The 5,986-nt window shown below is 39.2% G+C and overlaps 1 pseudogene; it reads left to right on the top strand.

Moving 5' to 3' along the window:
* Nucleotides 1-2,569: 2,569 nt before the first annotated feature.
* LOC107718260 (acylamino-acid-releasing enzyme-like) overlaps nucleotides 2,570-5,986 on the top strand; it is a 31,589-nt pseudogene continuing 28,172 nt past the window's right edge.

The following is a 5,986-nucleotide window of genomic DNA, read 5'->3' as shown; positions in this document are numbered from 1 at the left end:
GTTGTGTTGCGCTAACGTTCTGATTAACTGTTTCTTGCTATTGTTTGTATCGCCGTCGTTTGTTGTCGTTTGGTTGTGAAAAAGTGTCGTACCGGAGAGAGAGATATTCTGAGTGGATTGAATCTGTTTAGTGTTTATTATTGTAAGATCAAATTCTAAAACCCCGGTTTATCTGAACATTGCTTGTCTTGACTACGATTTGGATTCTGATTCTGCTGTGTGTACGCCCGGAAACTTTGTAAATAACTTTGTAAATATTCTTGTAAATACTAGTTTGCCAAATTTAGGGACGTAGGGGGTTAGACGCCATTTTATTTATATGGATCTTTTCTTTACTTTTGTTTTTGGTTGAGGGAGGTAGGGAAGTTGGTCTGTATTTTGTTTTTATTTCCGTTTGAGGTTATTTAGTTGTCAAAGAAAAGTCTGTTTTGTTTATTGTTTTGGCCTTGTCTGCCCCTGAAGATACCCCGTTTAAAGAAAATAAAATTGTTTATTTGGCATCTCTCTGGTGTGAATTCGAATCCTTTTTCTGTTACGGCTTACCCCTAGAGGTCGTAACAGAAACCTTGATGTAATATAATGTTTAATGCACTTCATGTTGTTGATAACAACAAATGGAATGCGTTTTCTTACTCTTTGTATTTTTATATCAATATGGTACAAGGTTATGCTATTTGGAAAACGAGATGGGTCAAAATTAGTCTGATTATATTACCTCAAATGTGTAATGTAATGGATTACGTTACTAATTACAACTTTTGTCATGTAATTTGGAATCGGTAACCGATTACAATTTGTAAGTAATCTACCCAGCTCTGTCTACAGATACATTTTGGCTGTATCAGTAAAATGCAGGTTATGTGCATCAGTCCAAATTCCAGCGTCATTATTCCAACACATTCTTCTGTTGTGAATAGTGTGTGGCTCTCTATGCACACTGTCCCGCAACTCGCAAATAGATTAGGATTCCTCTCCTCGAATTAAGGAGCAGAGGTCAAGTCAACACTTTATCATTCACACTCATTCTTACGTCTAGGAATAAGAGTCAAATGATGTCATTCTTAACATTGTGACACATTAAGACAAAAAAAAAAATTCTGAACTGCTTTATACATACAGCCCCAAATTTTAACAGTAGATGCCCAGTGGTATAATCGGGTGTTCACTAGTTACCATGCCTAGACAGAAGCACTGGCTCCCTATTAAACATTGTATTTTAAAATCTTGTTTATTACTTATAAAGCCCTGAATGGTTTAGCACCTCAGTATTTGAACGAGCTCTTGTTACATTATAGTCCTCCACGTCCGCTGCGTTCTCAAAACTCTGGCCATTTGATAATACCTAGAATATGAAAATCAACTGCGGGCGGCAGATCCTTTTCCTATTTAGCGCCCAAACTCTGGAATAATCTACCTAACATTGATCGGAAGGCAGACACACTCTTGCAGTTTAAATCTAGATTAAAGACCCATCTCTTCAACCTGGCTTACACATAACACACTAATACGCTTCTAATATTCAAATCCGTTAAAGGATTTTTAGGCTGCATTAATTAGGTCAACCGGAACCGGGAAATTTTCTGTCATCTTTGCATGAGTGTAATATGAAGATTGTACAAAGTAACATATCTAGAGCAACACTGTGAAAGTGAACAGCACATAACACGCACATGCTGGTATATAACCATAGATATCTGTCGGCACAAAATGCTTCACATGACTAAACAAAAACCTGCGTTTTCACGTTCCACGCTACAACACGTTTTCAAATGTATCCACTTGAGAGCAGGGTTGCCAGGTTTTCACAACAAAACCTGCCCAATTGCTACTCAAAACTAGCCCAATCGAGTTTCGAGGGGGGTCCCCGGTAAAAATTGCGCTCCGGGGGGTAAAATACATGTTTTTTGGCAGGGCTCCCCTGATAAAATTTGCATTTTAGGGGCTAAATATCACATTATTGGGGCCGTTTAAACCCACTGCCAAGAAAAACAAGCCGCGGCAACAGTGTTAAAGTAGCCCGATTCCGCGGGAAATCCGCAGACATGGCAACACGACTTGAGAGAGAGTCTTCAAAATGCTCAGTTTTCACAGAACAAACACACAGTCTTAGTGTGGATAAAAAGCTACAATTTAGAGAACAAGATGTGTTTTAAAATGTATTTTGAATTAGTGTAGATGTACCCTAAAGGACCTCGAGTGGCTCATAAAACGCTTGGAATTTAATCGTATTGAATGATCTGTGTTGGAACTCAGATTAACAATCTGATCACAAGTGCTCCTCATCTACATGAGACTCTACATCAGGGGTGTCCAGTCCTGCTCCTGGAGGGCCACTGTCCTAAAAGTTCAAGGTCTTCAGGATTACCAACTAGAAACTTCCAGGAGAGTCTGTAGAGGCAGGTTGGTCGCTGGCCCTCCAGGAGCAGGACTGGACACCCCTGCTTTACAGCGGTGCTTCTCAAACCTGTCCTGGGGACTCCCAACCACTGCACATTTTACATGTTTCCCTCATCAGTCACATGCAATTCAAGTCTTTTAATCTCTAATGAGCTGGTGAGTTGAATCAGGTATGTTAGATGAGGAAGACCTGGTGGGTCTTCTCCAGGACAGGTTTGAGCAGCACTGCTCTACAGGATCTGCAAGGAAGAAACTTTCCAGTGATTTCTCTTTTTAGCAGTTTGCGCTCTCTCTCTCTGTCTGTCTGTCTAGATCTGGCATAAGAACAAGAAGCTGAAGTGTCTTAATCTGACGACTCTCAACAAACATGGCAAAGTGTATGAAGATGGTAAGAGGAAAACATCCACACCCTGTTACCAAAAACAGCATATCAGGGCTCTAGACTGACTAAATGGTCATATTGTAAATAGTGGCGCAGTCTCAATAGTGCAGCACAGGGGTGATGCAGAAATGAAGCTTTGTGAAGCACAGAAGGCTTTCCTCTCAACTGTATCACAAAAGGGGTCATAACTCAAAGCTTTTACAGCACTGTCTGCGTTGTGGCCATATGGCGGTCAAAAGAATCAGTAGCACCTACTCTGCCACATGGCTTTGTCTCACTACAGCCGCTTATTTCACATCTGGTTCTGCAGCTGAGCAGTCATGTGGTTCTCAGCTGAATATAGCTTTGGATGTCATAGATCACATGCTTTAGGCAAAAACGTATTATGCTCAGCTTCAGTGTTTTTGCTGTTTGTTTTTCAAATGCAAGCTTCAGCGTCGAGCGTAACATCGCTACAGCTCAGGCCATTTTGAACATTCAGATTTGACAGGTTTTCTCTTGCACTATTCTAATTTGTGACCCTGGACCACAAAACCAGTCATAAGGGTCAATTTTTTGAAACTGAGATTTATACATCATCTGAATAAATAAGCTTTCCATTGATGTATGGTTTGTTAGGATAGGACAATATTTGGTGAGATACAACTATTTGAAAATCTGGAATTTGAGGGTGCAAAAAAAATCTAAATATTGAGAAAATAATCTTTAAAGTTGTTCAAATTAAGTTCTTAGCAATGCATATTACTAATCAAAAATTAAGTTTTCATATATTTACGGTAGGAAATTTACAAAATATCTTCATGGAACATGATATCCTAATGATTTTTGGCATAAAAGAAAAATGGATAATTTTAACCCATACAATGTATTGTTGGCTATTGCTACAAATATACCTTTGCTACTTATGACTGCTTTTGTGCTCCAGGGTCACATATTATTCATGTAGAGCCCTGAATGCGTTCATTCACCCATTAGATTACCCGACATACATTAACACATGATTACAATTACTGATAATGACATATGGAGTGTGATACAGTATGAGGAAAGTCAAACAATGACAAACAAAATATGAATTTTTAAATAGCCAATTGCCTTTAGCTTCCTTGCTTTTGTTAGTTGATGGCAGGGAATATAAAGGCCATTTTACACTGTAGAAGTCAATGGCAGCCCATAGAACCATTCGAAGGAAAATTATGAAATTTTGCATATTGAGTGATCATGACCAAGTCTGTATTTATTTATTTTTGTTTGTTCTTACTTGTCTCTTCATCATGGCTTGCGTTTCAAATACATTTCTGATTATTTTATCTTACAAATTTCTTACAAAAAATTGGCACAATACATTGCTGAACTGAGCCACATAAAAATGACTGATGATATTTTTTTATTTTTCCCTGCAGTTATAAAGTAAATATCAATATAGACCCTAAACAGGAAGTAAGGCTGTATCTGGACCATGCTTTGGTCTGTTTAAATTAAATTGGTAGGCAATATTTGGCACCATAATCTTGCTGAGTGTGCTTACATTGCCACCTATAGGCCAAGAAACTTGAAAACCTTTGCATAGCTTGTGTCCTAAAATCAAGCTCTTGCGTGTTAATGTAACCGCATTCAGCATCAGAAGCAGACACGGTCTGATAATCTTGATAATCAGGGCTTGTGTGTTCTCTGTTCTCAGATCAGTTTGGCTGTATGGTCTGGTCTCATTCAGAGACTCACCTCCTATATGTAGCTGAGAAGAAACGACCCAAGACAGAGTCGTACTTCCAGGTCACGCATGCAGATGATTACACAAAACGCACATGCTTTCTAACGATTCATTCTATGAGCACATTCTTCATCTGACCTCATGTTCCCTTAAATTGCAGGGGCCTGAGACGGGTTTGCTCGCTGATGAAGAGGAGACCATTAAGACAGACAAGAAGGAGGAAACAGTCCTGGTACAAGTTTGTGCCATCTTCTTTTACTGTAGTTTGGTTAATAATTTCAGGTAGATTTGTGTTGGGAATGACTGTGTATGTGTCTGTGGCAGGGTCAGCAGTTTGAGTATTATGAAGACTGGGGCGAAGCACTTGTGAATAAAAGCAGCCCAGTGCTCTGTGTGCTGGACATTGAAGGCAGTAACATTACTGTTCTGGAAGGAATACCCACCAACATCTCCCCAGGACAGGTACACTCTCTGTGTTTGTGTTTTAGACATGGGTTCAAAGTAAGATGGCACAGATGTGCTGAAAATGATATTGTGGTTATTTTGATATTTTATATTGATTTCCCCTGTAATAAGCTTTAAAGGGGTCATCGGATGCCCATTTTTCACAAGTTGATATGATTCTTTAGGGTCTTAATGAAAAGTCTGTAACATAGTTTGGTTACAATTTCTCAATGGTAGTGTAAAACAACACCGTTTTTACCCTGTCTAAAACAGCTCTGTCTACAGCACGCTGTTGTATTGCATTCCGCTTTAAATGCAAATGAGCTCTGCTTGCCCCGCCCCTCTCTTTCGAAGCCGCTCTCTGAGAGACGGTAAACTTTAGCCGCATTCATCACAAAACTCGCTAACTAGCACATTATTAGGAAAGGCGATTTGCAAAGATTCATAAAAACCGTTATACTCGCATCTTCTGTAGGTGAAGCTGGATCACGAATGATTCGCGCGAACATAAACACATTTACTGTATGTAGATCGGGGGCATATTCCCTTCAGAAACAAATGTAATCCACTGTGTCTTCAGCGGCTCACTTCGACATCTCGATATTAAGGCTGAAAGGACAAAAAAAAAAAAAAAATCATGGTTACACTTAAACAACAGTACTCGTGTTCAGCAGGATGTGTATAAACTACAAACTGTGTTGATGTGTTTTGTCTCCAAATTAAGTAAATTTTTTGTTCACCACCTGCTAGTTTCTGGGCTTAATAGGGTCATGTTAGCAAAAATTGGAGATTTTGAACATTTTACAGTGCTGTACTTGAGTTTACTAACAGTCAGCATAGTAAATTCCTCTCCGAGGGGCCATTTACACTACGTTTTCAGCTAAAAACGGGAAACTTTTTATGCGTTTTGCCTGTTCGTTTACACGACAACGGCGTTTTGGGACTGAAAATATTTTTGAAAACGGGTTTCAAAGTGCAAGTTTTTGAAAACGCCACAGTTATCGTTCCCGTGTAAACACCCAATACGGGAATCTTTGAAAATGGTGACGTCA

This window comes from Sinocyclocheilus rhinocerous, unplaced genomic scaffold (genome assembly GCF_001515625.1).
Source record: "Sinocyclocheilus rhinocerous isolate Xijiao unplaced genomic scaffold, SAMN03320098_v1.1 scaffold1474, whole genome shotgun sequence".
NCBI lineage: Eukaryota > Metazoa > Chordata > Actinopteri > Cypriniformes > Cyprinidae > Sinocyclocheilus > Sinocyclocheilus rhinocerous.
The sequence above is the reverse complement of the archived record's forward strand: the minus strand, read 5'-3'. Positions and strand labels throughout refer to the sequence as shown.